Source organism: Pteropus alecto, unplaced genomic scaffold, assembly GCF_000325575.1.
Source record: "Pteropus alecto unplaced genomic scaffold, ASM32557v1 scaffold3, whole genome shotgun sequence".
Classification (NCBI taxonomy): domain Eukaryota; kingdom Metazoa; phylum Chordata; class Mammalia; order Chiroptera; family Pteropodidae; genus Pteropus; species Pteropus alecto.
In genome coordinates, this window is record NW_006442484.1 from 52155471 (window position 1) to 52170826 (window position 15356).

Below are 15356 nucleotides of genomic sequence, written 5' to 3' on the forward strand. Positions count from 1 at the left end.
AGAAACAATCTATATTATAGATAAACATAGACCCATACAGTTGTAAATAATGTATTTCTAACATGTTTGAAAATAAAATTACCTTAAAGACAAAAATAGACTTCAATATTATAGGTTTGGGCATGTTGGTCACAGCAAGTTTCAAAATACTATTTCATTACTCTCTCTGAGTCCTGCATGTCCCACATTCCTCAGCTCCAGGAAACCCATTGTAGGTAATGAGTCAGAGATTATGTCTGTTTTGCTTATCATTGCATCCCCAGGAACTACTGCCTGAAACATACTAGGTCACTAGTAAATATTTATTGAAGACTTAATACATTTCTGTACATACAAGCACTGTCTCTACCTTGACTGTCATTTTAGGTAAATCTTCCATATTCTAACTTTATAAATCTATCCATGTGTTTTTTTTATTTTGCAATTAATATTATTCATTTATTCATTTTACATTAATACCTTAACAAATCTAGAATTTGATTTTGGTGTAGTATTTGAGAAGTAGCCAAGTACTCTTTTTTCCTAAAACATAACCAGTATTTCGAGCACTACTTTCTGAAAGCCACAATATCTCCACTCATTTCAAATGACACTCTTATGGTCTATTAAAATGGCACTATTCAATATTCGAAATTTTGTAATTATTTGCTTGCCTTTTCAGTATCATGCAGAATTAATTCTAGTTTTATGAAATGTTTTAATATGACAATTTCTGCTTTTTTAAAAATTTTAAATAACAATTTAAATATAAATAAATGTTCAGTGTCACGATTCAACTATACAGAAGCACACAGAGAAAAAATTAAGGACTGATATATTTGAATTGAGCTTTTTATACAACTTTTTCTATGTAATGCTTTCTGACTTGTATTCTATTTCATCCAATAATCATATTGGTACAACAGTATATATTATTTAATTAGCTTTTCCATGGTATATATTTTTTTACCATCTCTTTTCTCCACCCTTTTGCATTATTTTATTTTGAGTGAATCACTTATAAAGAATATGTTGTTACATTTGCATTAGTAAAAGAAAATGTATTTTCTTTAATTAATGCAAGCTTTATCTTTTAAAGAAACATAGCTTTCCAAATGATAAACAATTTAAATAATTATATTTTAGTATATTATCTTAACCTACATCACATTCTGTAATTTAGAAAAAGTCACCTTATTTCTGTTAAGAAAATTGTGACATCATTTCATCCTGTATGCCAGCCCTTCTCTTTATCTCTTAATATTTCTAAGAAAACTGACAGCTATTCAGAGATTTCATCTTCAATTTCTTTCTCAGCATTCTTGAATGGATGTCATCCAGGCCAAGAGATTTGCATTTTTATAGCGCAAATAAGTGCGCTCTAAAAATATCCTTTCTTAAAATCTTCTCTCCTATCATAGACTTCATATCACTGTTACCAATGTTGAGTCTACCTTTAATTGTCTCGGCGGCCATTGACCTGTACAGAAAAAGCTGAAAACTTGTGTAATTCTTTGCTCACATATTAATAATAAACCATTATCGTAAAGTAAATTGGGCTTTATTTTCAGTATTTTTTGTTTTATAGTAAATATAAATTAAAAGATTCTTTTATGACCATTTAAACTTTTTGACAGGATCATTTCATACTAACTTTGCTTTAAAAGCTCTTAGAATTTCATGTCTATTTGTTACAATTACCTTTGATTGCCATGCTCTCTATTCTTTTATACATTTTTTCTCAATAACTCAACTCTTCAGATTCCCTTACTATTTTCTTCTCTCAGAATCATTTGAGGCTGTATCTTCAGAATTTTATTCCTGAAAACAATCCATTATTATCATTAATATTTTTCTTGTTAATGAATCCTGCTGCCCTGTTTATGCTAAAATTTTAATAACTCTTTGTGTTATTATTTATCTCTTGTAATTAAAAATATATATTTCCTTTTAAAAGGTGTGTATTTGACTAGGCTCAAGTAACCAACCTTGATGATAATAAATTCTAAGGGTTTTAATTGAATCTTTTCCAGTTTTTCTGGAGTTTCAACTTCTCTGCCATTCAGTTACTTCTTATTGGTTGAAGTACAGAATAGCATTTCCTCTCATCATTCTCTCTAGCTTCTAAGAGATTAAATTGACAGCAAGGCCCGCCAAGTATTACCAGATCCTGCTTGTAACAGAATGAGTTTTGTGGAAGGTCTGGAAGATTAAATACGATCTTTTTATAATATTGCCAGTTTCTAAACTCTGTTTCCTTATCTGTAATATGAGACAGTAATACTTTCTCTTACTAGTCCATTTTTTTCAAGGACTAAATGAACCAAGGAATGTGAAAATATTTTGAAAATCTTAAAAAGGTGCTCTGTGAATATGCTATGGATTTTATGTTATGTATACGTTTTGAATATAGTTTTGTTTATTTGAGCCACAAATCCTACATGATCAGAGCTCTCTTAATTTCTTTCAGCATGTAGAACATACCTCAGTAGGTAGATTATCAAACAAATAATTTGCTTGAGCATTTATTATATAATTAGACACACAATTAGACCAATGATAAATAGTTAATTGATCAATACACTGAATTAATATGAGTGATTCATTCAGGATTTGATGATTACTCTATTTAGTAGGAACAATAACCATTCCTAAAAATGTCCACCTCTTAATCCCCAGAACCTGTGAATATGTTTAGGTGTCACAGGGAAATTAAGTGGCAGATGGTATTGTTTGCTTATCAGCTGAATTTAAAATACGATTATCTGGAATTATTCCGGGGGACCTGATGTAATCACAAGGGTCCTTAAAAGTGGAGGAGGGAGGCAGATGGAGGAGTTAGAGTCTCTGATACAATGAACAACTTGAGCACTGCCACTAGGTGGGGAGAGCTAGTTGGATGGAGGAAGATGGCCATGAGCCAGGCAATGTGAGTGGACTCTAGAAGCTAGAAGAGGTCAGGAATTGGAGTCTCTTTTACAACCTCTAGAAGAAATACTGTCCTGATACCAACTAGATGTTAGCTCAATGAGATTTATTTCAGATTTCTGAACTTCTAAACTGTAAAATAATAAATTTGTATTATATTAAGCCACAACATTTGAGGTGTTTTGCTTCAGCAGCCATAGAAAATTGAGACAATCTATATTCGTTTGTATTATTAGCATCATTACAAAATAAACATATTTCTGAAAAAAAAAACACACTGTTGACAAGTATATAAATTTGTGGTGGGATCATGGAAACAGACGATTTTCACTGTTGTATTCTAAGTGCATTCGCATGGTGAAATGACCAAATTAAGCAAAACAATTGCTTAATATCTTTTCCAAGACAGTTTGTTATGATGATTCCCTCCTTGGTAATTCTCTTGCTAATTGACAGAAAGCATTTTATTGCATTATGGAAATTGCTAACCGTTCAAAAGCTGAACAAAATAAGAAAATTCAAGACTTCTGTTTTTTTTTTATTAGAAGAATCTTTAAAGCATATTTTTAAAAGATTATCACTACTAATAAACTAGAAATGATAAAAACAGGTTAGATTAAGTCATAACATTAAAATAATTAACATAAAAATAAATATTGCCATCACGAAATTACATGCCTAAATACACATACAACAATACACACACACACACACACCCCAAAAGATAAGTTGAGGTGGTTTCATGAAAAAAAAAATTAGCCTGTATGTTACATAGATAAAGAATTGTCAGGAAGTATGAGCTTAATATAATTAGATAAGCTTTCTTTGAAGGCCAAAAGCTATATATTTTTAAGAAACATTTTTATCATTTAATTTATAGTTATTTCTTATATATTCTTAAGATGATCTCTCCAGTTATACTGATGCTTTTTAAAGTTATCAATTTTTTTCAGAGCACTTAAGTTATCTGATGCATTTTTGTTAACTGATTAATATCTATTTCCCTCAGTATATCTGTAAACTTAATTGAAGCAGCATTCATAAGTGTTAACATTATTTTATTTTTCCCTAGAGCAGCAGTCCTCAACCTTTTTGGCCCCAGGGACCGGTGCTCCTATGAGAATTTAATGCCTGATTATCTGAGGTGGAGGTGAGGCAGTGATGCTAGCACTGGGGAGCAGCTGCAAATACAGAATAAGCTTCACTCCCTAGCCTGCCGCTCACCTCCAGCTGTGCAACCCAGTTCCTAATACACATGGACTAGAACTGGTCCACGGCCCAGGGGTTGGAGACCCCTGCTATAGAGCCCAGAGTTTTGATAAGAGTAGGTATCAATGAATATTTGTTTAATGAAAAGTTTTTGTTATAAAATGAAGTCTTAATATTACTGTTAATGTTCTAGATAGAAAAATTTTTATCTCACAGAAAAACACTGGGCTGTTTGTTCAATGTCAAATGACAAAGAAGGCAAAACTAATATTCTGTAGCTTCTCCTGAATGATTTTCAGGAAATATATGTCAATCATCAGCAGAAAAAATCCATATTTAAACTTCAAATTAGAGACTTCAGAATGAATCACTGTGTGTAACAGTTTGTCATCTAAGGTGTAGCTATCTAAGACTCCTAAGACTCTTATGGCATTATGAACCAGTTCAGCTTCTGGTGTCTTCTGTTAAAAAAAAAAGAAATAGCTATATTTGATAACTAGGATTTAGATCTCTAAAATAATATTTTAAATTGATAAAAAATGTGTGGAGATCTTAGGCTTTTGATGAATTTTTAAGGGTATTATAAAAATATTAGAAATAGACAATTATGAATCAATGCAATTATATTTTCAACTGGATTTTTTTAAAGTATTTTTTTTTTTACCCCAGAGATATTAAATAAATCTTTTAAAATGCTTGTATTTAAATAAGGTTACCCTACATATACTGGGTTATTATTTGAAGATATCCAAAACACTAATTCAAAAAGATATAGGTACTCTTATGTTTATTGCAGCACTATTTACAATGCCTATCAATAGACAATTGAATAAAGAAGATGATATACATATATACAATTGAATATTACTCAACCATAAAAAAGAATGAAATCTTACCATTTGTGACAACATGGATAAAACTGGAAGATATTATGCTAAGTGATCATTTATATATTATATATACATATATTAGGTATGTTCTTATTTCTGTCAAATTTATAAATAAACTGCATATATAAACTTAATATGAATGACAATAACACACCCAAAATACTTTGAATATTCATTAAACTGTTCTCAAAATATCCCTAAACATTACTGTTTAATAAGAACTTTGGGTATTTGAATGGCACAGGCTATAAAGAAAAACAAAAATAAAAGTTAATCTTTTTACTTTATATAAGGTAGGTTCACTTGAATAAAACTGGCTTAAGATAAGTAATTTGCTAAAGATAAGTCGTAATGTAATAATTTAAATCTTGATTAATTAAAAATTTAGTTATATATTTGTTGTATTATGCTGACTCTCTTAGTCTAGTTTATTCTTTTCAGGCAACTAAGAAAAATTGTTACTTTGATATTTTAAAATATTTTATCTCATATTTTCTATAAAATTTTTACACATTTCTCATTTTGATTGCATTTCTTGGGTAAAACATATATAAATAAATAAACATATAAATAAGTAAATATGAACTTAACACTAATATTGACTTCTTAATAGGGAAATAATTTCACCATAAATCCATTTGATATTTGAAGGAGAATTGATCAACAAATCCCATTTTTGTTAGATGTCTAAAACATGTTCAAAATTGCTTATAAGCTTTGTTTTGGAGGGAAACTTACCTCTAGTGCAGAATTCAAACAATTAAAATATTTAAATAAATTATAATAAATATTATGATAAACAAAGTATATGGGCCTAAGTTGATACACACCAGAATTATCTCATGCGTTCTTTCAGTGGGTTTAGAAGTTTCATGTCTTAGAACATTTATCAGGAGAGATTAAAATTTATCTAGATAAAGAGGAAGTTAAAGGTGGAATGATGTTTGCAAAGACCTACTGATAAGGGAAAGCATAAATACTAAGGCAACTGCAATAAGTGCTGTATGGCTTACACATAAAAAGTAAATGTCACAAGGGAGATGGCTATAGCTAACATTTCTTGAGCACTACGTGCCAGAGTTTCTTCTGAGTCTTTTACATAAATTATCTCAGGTATTACAACTCAAACAACCCTAGAGGTTGTTCAATAAATATAATGTGTTCAATGACATATTATCATTGGTAAGATGATGACATTGGACCGAGATTGACTATCAATTATTAGCTATGCAACTTTGAGGAAGCTATTTAACTTCTATGCCTTATTTTTTTCATCTATGAAATGGGAATAATGATAGCACATCTATTTTATAGTTATATCATGAGAATTACATGAACTAACAGATGAAAAGCATTTAGATAGTACCTGTCATATAGTAAAAACAGAGTTCAGTTATTAATAGTATTATTTTTAGCATTTTATATTTTAAGAAACTATCAGAGTATTCCTTTTAAAATGTTAATTAGGACATGTTAATACTCTCCTCAAAAACTTGATTGTGTTCTCAGATCACATAGAATAAGAACCAGATTCAGGGCCCCCAAAACATATCTCAACTTCTACTACTCTACTTCCTCCCTTTCTCCACAAGAGCTTCACTGGACACCTAGATGTTTATCAAATACTCCACTTCAGAACACTTACCCTCACTATTTTCTTTAACCAAAAATCTTTCTACGTATATATTCATAACTTGCACCTTTATTTCTTTCAAGTTTTCTATGACAGATTTTTAATGACCACCTTATATTAAACAACAGGCCTCTCCAAGTAAAGGGAATTGAACTCGACACACATATAACTTTATTACATATACAAATGATTTTCAATTTAAAGCCCTAGATAACTTAAGCAACTGGAAAACAGGACAATATATATGAAATAACTGTTCAGAAAATGGATAGCAGAGCACAGGACTGCTATCTCTAAAAATAACGAAAATAGTGAGATATGAACTAAAATTACCATTGCTCTCTTCCAGAAGCAATTTCCAAATTGAGGAGGCAGGGAAGAAGAATGCAATCAAAATTTAGCAGATTTTCTAAGTTCAAGGGACAGACATCAGAGTTTGAGGCCACAGATGACTGGAAAATAAGAGGAAGAACAAGAGAAAGGATCTATACAGAGAAAGAAACCCCATAGATTTGCACAAGTGTCTCCTTGAGTTTTTGCTGTGCATACCTTGGATGAAACTCTATTCATTTGGGTAAAAACAAACCAGAGAATTGTAAGCTGAAAAATTTACAGAACTCATACAGGTTAGATGTTAGAGTTCCAACCAGTCAGTGATCACAGGGGACAGTTAGTAGCATCCCAGAAGGAGCATTCTTTAGTAATAGAACTAAATTCTCATGAAGCGAAGGATACTTTAGACCACCTTAACAAAATTTCAGTAGGCCTATGAAGGATCAGACTAATCCACATGTAACTTAACTACCTATCATAGCACTCATTAAATGCAGACAACAAGATCCAAACCACCAGCAACATAACATTCATAATATCTGAATTAGTCTCCTCAGGCTACAATAACAAAATATCACAGACTGTGTGGCTTTAAACAAACATTTATTGTCTCACAGTTCTTCAGATTAGAAGCCTACAATCAAGTTGCCAACAAATTTGGTTTCTGATAATGTCTCTCTTCCTGGTTTGTAGGTGGAAGCTTTCTTGCTGTGTCTTCACGTGGCTTTTTCTCTGTGTGCATGCAAAAATCAAGAGAACTCACTGCTGCCTCTTCTGATGCCATCCTTTTTTATGGCCCCAACCTTATGAACTCATTTAACCTTAATTACCTCTCAGAAGCCTTTTTTCCAAACACCATCACATCAGGGATTAGGATTTCAACACATGAATTTCGAAGAGACACAATTCAGTCCATAACAATATCTAACATCTAAGCCACTATGACAAGAGGTCAACCTCTGACCAACAGCCAACAAGGAATTCAGGTTCTCAGGCCAATAACTTGTGAGGTACTGAATCCTGTCAACAACCGCATGTGTGAGCTTAGAAGTGAATCTTTTTACAGTTCAAGGCCTGAAGTGACAACACCTCTAGACACCACCTTGATTTCATCTTTGTGAAAGACATTAGAGCAGAGAATCAGCTAACTGTGCCCAGTTCCTGACCTACAGAAACTGCAAGAAAATAAATGTGTGTTGCCTTAAGAAATTACATTTGAGAATTACAAGGCATTAAAAGGGAAGTCCCCTTCCCTTGAGTTTCCTTCTGATCACTCCCATCCAAGGGGGACTATTCTAACGATCTCTTACTATATAAACAAATTTCACTTCTTTTTATACTTTTATATTTTATAAAAATGGATTATACAGTATGTATATTTATTTCATGTCTGACTTATTACATTCAAATTTGTGTTTAGAAAATAATACCTTAATGATTCATAAAGGTCATTCATTCTCATTGGTGTGTAATCTAGTGTATGCATAGAACATAAATTATTTATTGATTTTACTTTTAATGGGACTTTGAGTAGCTATGCTTTTTTGGACCTTAAAAACAGTGCTGCGATGAACATTTTAGTACATGTCATTTTACAAACAGTTATTATTCGTTTCTTATAGGTATAGTCTTAGGACAGTAATTTTTGGGATATTAAATATATATTTACCTTCCATCTATAGTCAAATGATTTTTAAAGTTTTCAGATAGATATAATAGTTGTTTTGTAGTCTAAGAAGCTAATTTTATAGAAGAAAAAAACTGAGAACTATTGTGTGTTCATAGCCAAACTTAGGTATTTCAATGAATTGGATGCCTAAAATTGTTTTGTTTCTTTTAAATATACATGTAGTACCATATGATCCACCAAGTGCATTTTTAGGCATTTGTTCCAGGAAAATGGCCACATATGTTCACACAAAAACCTGTACATAAATGTTCATAGAAGCTTTATTCAAAATATTTCAAACTGGATGCACAGGCATTCTTCAAAGGGGAATGGCTAAACTATGTGTGGTACATTCATCCATACCATGGGATACTGCTTAAAAAGAACTATTCATACAATTTGGATAAATCTCAGAGAATTATGCTAAGAGAAAGAAAAGCCAACCCTTTAAAGTTAGATACTGTATGACTCCATTTATTTAAGATTCCTAAAAACACAAAATTATAGAAATGAAGAAAAATTAGTGCTTACCAGTGCTTAAGGACTGAGTGGGGTAGGAGGAGAAGTAGCTGTAATGCCTCCTTTTCAATTTTTGGAAGAGTTTGAGAAGAATAGGTATTAAATCTTTGAATATTTGGTAGAATTCACTGGCAAAGGAATCTGCTCCTGGACTTTTACTTTTTGGTAGGTTTTTGATGATTGTTTCAATTTTCATACTGCCGATCAGTCTGTTTAGATTTTCCAGTTCCTGATTCAGTCTAGGAAGGTTATATATTTCTAAGTAATTATCCATTTCTTATGTTATTAAATTTAGTGTTATATACTTTTTCATAGTATTCTTGTATGATCCTTTGTATTTCTAAGGTATCTGTCATAATTTCTCCTCTTTCATGCCTGATTTTGCTTATTTGTGTCCTTTCCTTTTTTTCTGTAGTGAGTCTCACTTTATTGAAGGTTAATTCAATTTATTAACCTTCTCGAAGATCTAACTCTTTGTTGCATTACTTTTTTCTATTTTTTTTTTGTTTTGTTTTCAATTTCATTTATTTCTGCTCTAATTTTGATGATTTCTTTCCTTCTGCTGACTTTAGTTTGTTCTCCCTTTTCTCGTTTTTTAAGATAAAGTGTTAGGTTGTTTATTTGGGCTCATTCTTATTTTTTAAGATATGACTGTAATGATATTAACCTTCCTCTTGTGACTGCTTTTGCCTTGTCCCCAAACTTTTGATATGTTGTATTATTATTATCATTCGCTTCTATATATCTCTTGATCTCTCTTTTTATTTCTTCTCTGACCTGGTCATTCTTTAGTAGCATGTTGTTTAACCTATATGTATTTGTGGTTCTTCCCACTTTCTTTTTACAGTTGATCATCTCCAGCTTCAAAGCATTATGATCAGAGAATATGGTTGGTATGATTTCAACCCTCTTACATTTGTTGAGACTATTTCTGTGTCCCGGTTTGTGGTCGATTCTTGAGAATGTTCCATGTGTACTAGAGAAGAGTGTATATAAGCAGCTGTTTTGGGATGGAAGACTCTGTGTCAATTATGTCCAGTTGGTCTAATGTATCATTTAAGGATGTTACTTCCTTATTGATTTTCTGTTTGGATGATCTGTCCATATCCTACTATGATAGTGTTTTTGTCTCTTTCTCTCTTTATTTTTGTCAGTAATTGCGTTATATACTTCATGGCTCCCTGATGGGAGTATAGATATTAATAAGTGTTGTGTCTTCTTGGTGCATGATTCCTTTTATCATTATGAAGTGTCCCTCAGTATCTTTCTTTACCTTTTTCATTTTGAAATCCATTTCATCTGATAGTACCACTACTCCCACTTTTCTCTGAATGCCATTTGTTTGAAATATCATTTTCCACCCTTTGTGGAAAATATCATTTTCCACACTTTGTGTCTATATTTGTCTTTGGAACTGAGATGTGTCTCCTAGAGGCAGGATATGGTTGAGTTTGTTTTTTGATCCAATCTGCAACTCTGTGCCTTTTTATTAGTGAGTTCAGTCCATTTACATTTAGGGTGATTATTGAAATATGATATTTTTCTATAGCAATTTTATCCTTTTCTTTCTGGTAGTTCAGTGTTTCCATTGCTTTCTTGTCCCTGTGTTTCTGTTTTTTTTTTTTTTTTATTTTGGTTGGGTTTTGTGAATTTTCCCTCTGGTCCTTCTTGTTTTATGTTATATACTTCAGTTCTGAATCTTTGGCATGTGGTTACCATTATGAATATGTAAAGAATAATTATATATAAATAGTAGTCCCTTTTCTTCTGCGTGTGCCTTATCTCCATTTTCCTTTGCGAATTTGGATCTTTGAATCCTCCTCTTTTCTGTTATTGTCATCTCAATTTGTCCCTATGTACAGTGAATGTTCATTACTATCTTGCAATAGTAAATCTCTTCTTATTATTTATGCTTATAATGCTTTGTTTCTGAAAAGGATTGCACTCCTCTGCTTCTATCTGCAAGCTAGTCATACTTACATATTTTTTGGTCATTTTGTTTTAGGCGAGCTGACTCCTTTTAGTATTTCCTGTAATGAAGGCCCTGTGCTGGAAAATTCCCTCAATTTTTGTATGTCTGGAAAGGTATTTATTTCTCCTTCATATCTAAAGGAGAGCTTTGCTGGATGCATTCTTGGTTGGTAGTTCCTTTTATTTAATAATTTGAATATTTGATTCCACTCTTTTCTTGCTTGTAAGGTTTGTGCTGAGAAGTCCAACGATAATCTAATACGTTTTCCTTTATAGATTACTGTCTACTTTTCCCTGGCTGTCCTGAGAATTCTGTCTTTGTTGTCGATTTTTGATAATTTTAATATGATGTGTCTTTGAGAAGGCCTTTTTGGGTTGAGATAATTGGATGTTCCGTTGACCTCTTGAATTCTCAGCCCCAGTTTGTTCCTTAGATTTGAGAAATTCTCATCAACTTTTTGTCTGAAAATGCTTTCTGATCCCTGCTCCTTTTCCTCTCCTTATGGAATACCCATTATTCTTTTTTTTTTCTTTTGCCGTAATTTTTAAAATTTTATTTTATTATTAGTTTCAAGTATACAGTACATTGGTTATACATTTATATAGTTTATAAAATGATCCCCCTAGTTGCTCTTTCTTTCCTCTGGCTCTCCACCTAGCCATTATATTAATGCTAACTGCATTTTCTATGCCATGCTCCCCATACCCATCATTCTTGTTTTCTTTCCTAATGGTATCAGCTAGTTCTTGTATTTCTCTTTCATCATTTTTCATTCTTCAGTCTCTTTATCTTCTTTCTGATTTATTTCTAGATTACTGTCTTCGATATCACTGATCCTTTCCTCCATTTTTGTCGACTCTATTTTCCAAGCTTGCTATTTCATTGTTCATCTCTTTTAGTGTGTTCTTTATCTCCAGAAGTTCTATTTGGTTTATTCTTAGGGCTTCAATCTACTTGCTAAGAAAAAAACAAAAATCAAAAAACAACAACAATATAAACTCATCCTGCTGATCTAGTTGTTGTTGTTTTTTTTTATCTTCTGGAATTATTGATAAGAATTATTTTGGATCTCATCGAGTTTTTTCAGAACTACAGTCTTGAATTCTCTGTCATTTAAGTTGCATATTTCTATGTCTTTAGGCTTATTTTCTGGAGATTTTTCTCTTTTTTTCTGAGCTGCTTGTTATCTTGGTTGTTCATGGTGTTTAACGGACTATTTCTCTGCCTGAGCATCAATGGAAGTGTGTTCTGTTTTTTTTTCTTTTTCTCAAAAAGGTTTATTATATAAACGTCTCTCTTTAGCCTGTTGCTAAGGTGTTTTTCATTTGGTTTCCAATAGGTGGCATATAAGCCTCTTGGATTCCTGCTTTGAGCCTTAATAATGCTCAAAAAAATTTTAAATTATTTATTATTATTTATGCCTACAGCATCTGGTCTTCCTAAGTGGTCTCCCATCTAAGTACTAACCAGGCCCGACCCTGCTTAGCTTCCAAGATCAGACATCGGGCTTGTTCAGGGTGGCATGGCCATAGACCATGGACTATGGCTCCACTGGGGTACAAACTCAGGACCTTCTGCATGTAAAAGAGACGTGCTAATCACTACACTGTAGAAACATGTCCAGATTTTTTTTTTTTTTTTTTTTAATAAATATTCACTCAGGATCACTACCCTCAATCTCAGTCCCTGTCAGTGTTAGCGACAGTTCCGGTAGTATTTGTTCAAATTTTCCTGGGGCTCTGCGGGGTTCAGTCTTGGAGGATATGACAGTTGGAGGATGTGGGTTGTTGTGGCTCAGCCTCATGTTTTGCAACTGTGGCTGGTAATAATCAGCTGTTGCTTCTCTGCCTTTCCCCCTTTACTTTCTTCCCTGATTCCTGGGCTCTGCTGCTGCTGCTGCTGCGTGGAGCTCACAGATCTCTTAGGCAGGGCTGTTCAGAGAACCCTCCACACCTTTTCCCTGCCCCGCCCCCCTCCTCCTGCAGGGAGCTCCAGACTGCAAGAGGCAGCTTCTTTGTTCTTCCCAATTTACCACCCCACTCTGCTGTTCTGACATATGGTAGCTCTTAAGCACAGATCATTCACTCAAATGTGCTCGTGTGCAGATTGGGTGTTATTTGTTGAGTTTTAGGTGTTGAGCTTATTGTTATTTCAAGGGAAGAGATATGGAGACAGCTCTCACTTCGCCATGCTTCTGACATCACTCCTGATTAATTCTATTTTATGTGAATTTCTTCTAGATAAAAATAAAATAAAATAATAAAATGAAGGAACAATTTCCAGAGTGGGCTGGTGAGCACTGTTATAGCAGGGTATTTATAGAAAATAATTTCCATCCAAATCTCCTGTCAAAAATGTTTGGGAACTGTTTTTATAAGCTAATGTGTCATATTCAGCGAATTCTAGCATTTCAGTTGTACACATTAAACACCTTTGCTTGTCATCCCACCATTAGTTTAATTTCAACATATCCTTTAAAAACTTTATATTTATCCAAAAGTGCACATTTTCAGAAGTGTCTGTTATTATAATCATTCTCCTAGAAAACAATGCAATATATGTGTCCTGCTTTTGCCAAATTCAATCAATCACAATTTATTTTTTATTATTTCTTCTTGACGGCTTTTGCATCTAGCACATCCTTCACTCTCATCTAGAACAACACTAATTGACAATTCAAATAATCCCTAATTGGTTACTCTTCCATTTTTTCCAGTTACAGAATATCTTCATGCAACTAAAATTATTTTACTAAAAGTGATATAATTTTGTTTCTCAGGTAAAAAAAAAAATAGACTAATTAGTGCACCTAACTTTCTTCTATCTTTCTGATGCCTAATCCTAACACAAAGTTTCCATCTCCAAGGTCACCTCACAGTCCAAGGTACCTCAAAACATTATGTTCAAGTTTTAAGCAGCTCTAAAGAAAAAGTGTGTAGATTAAGATAGAAAAATAAGGATACTATCCAATTGAGTCAGCTCTCTTTAGGAAACTTTCCAAGATATCAGATAACATTTCTGCTTATACCTCATTGGTTACCACTAACTGCAAAGGAGTCAAGGAAATAAAATCTTTTAATCCGACAATCACTGCCCTGAATAAAATTGTAGATTTGTTATTCCATTGAGTCTCTTGAATCCAGGAATATGACTTACTCAAGTTTATTTTCCTTAGCACCCAGAAAAAGCTTGGCACAGGTAATGACTCAATAAATATTTGGTGAATGAATAAATGAATGAACATTGGTCATATTGATGCATTTTACTTCATAGATCTAGTTCTAACACATTACATTATTGTCCCAGTCTGTCAAGGACTTCGAAATATCAGGAAAAAATCAAAATCGTACTTCCAAACTTTTAAATGTATTCTACTTTAAGTATAACATTGGGATAGTTTGATGAAGCTATTCTGACACTAATACTGAATCTCTTTGGCATGAATGAAAGCAAATTGTGTTTATCTTAGAAGTTGAATTCTTAGGCATTTCTGCTGAAGATGCTTTCTGTTGTTTAATAAACACTTTATTTATTAATCTTCATGTTTTAAAAGCTATTTGTTCCTCAGACTCTCTGAAGTGGAGGAATTGTTCTTATCTGCAGTATCTGCTATAAAAACCAGATTAATTGAGATGGTGCCAAACAAAACATTATTTGGGGTTGCAGTAAATAGGTTTACTTGGAAGGAACTTGAATATATCCTTTTTGCTATAATTTCTGTCTGCTTGCAATGTATTTATTTATTTTTTAATTTTTTAAAGTTTTATTTCTTTTTTTAATTCTTTATTGGGGTAACATTGGTTAATACAATTATATAATTTTCAGGTGTACATTATAATTTGATATCTATATATTCTATTGTGTGATTACCACCCAAAGTCCAGTTTCCTTTGGCTACCATATATTTGATCCCCTTTAACCACTTCACCCTCCCCCTCCCCTCTATATATTACCCCATCTACCTCTCCTCTCCTCCCCCACCCCCTACCTTCTGGTAATCACTAGTCCATTGTCCATATCCCTGAGTCTCTGTTAGTCCTCTTCATTTGTTGCTTTTAAGTTTATATCCCACATATAAGTGATATTATGTGATTTTTCTAGTTTTTCAGTCTGGCTTATTTCACTTCGCATGATTATCTCGAGGTCCATCCAGGTTATCGTAAATGGCAGTATTTCATCTCTTCTTATATTCCATTGTATGTATGTACCACAACTTCTATACCC

At 32.6% G+C, this 15356-nt stretch overlaps 1 pseudogene; it reads right to left on the minus strand.

The window, feature by feature from the left end:
- Positions 1-12550: 12550 nt before the first annotated feature.
- On the minus strand, positions 12551-12666 carry LOC112470746 (annotated as a pseudogene).
- Between the last annotated feature and the right edge of the window lie 2690 nt (positions 12667-15356).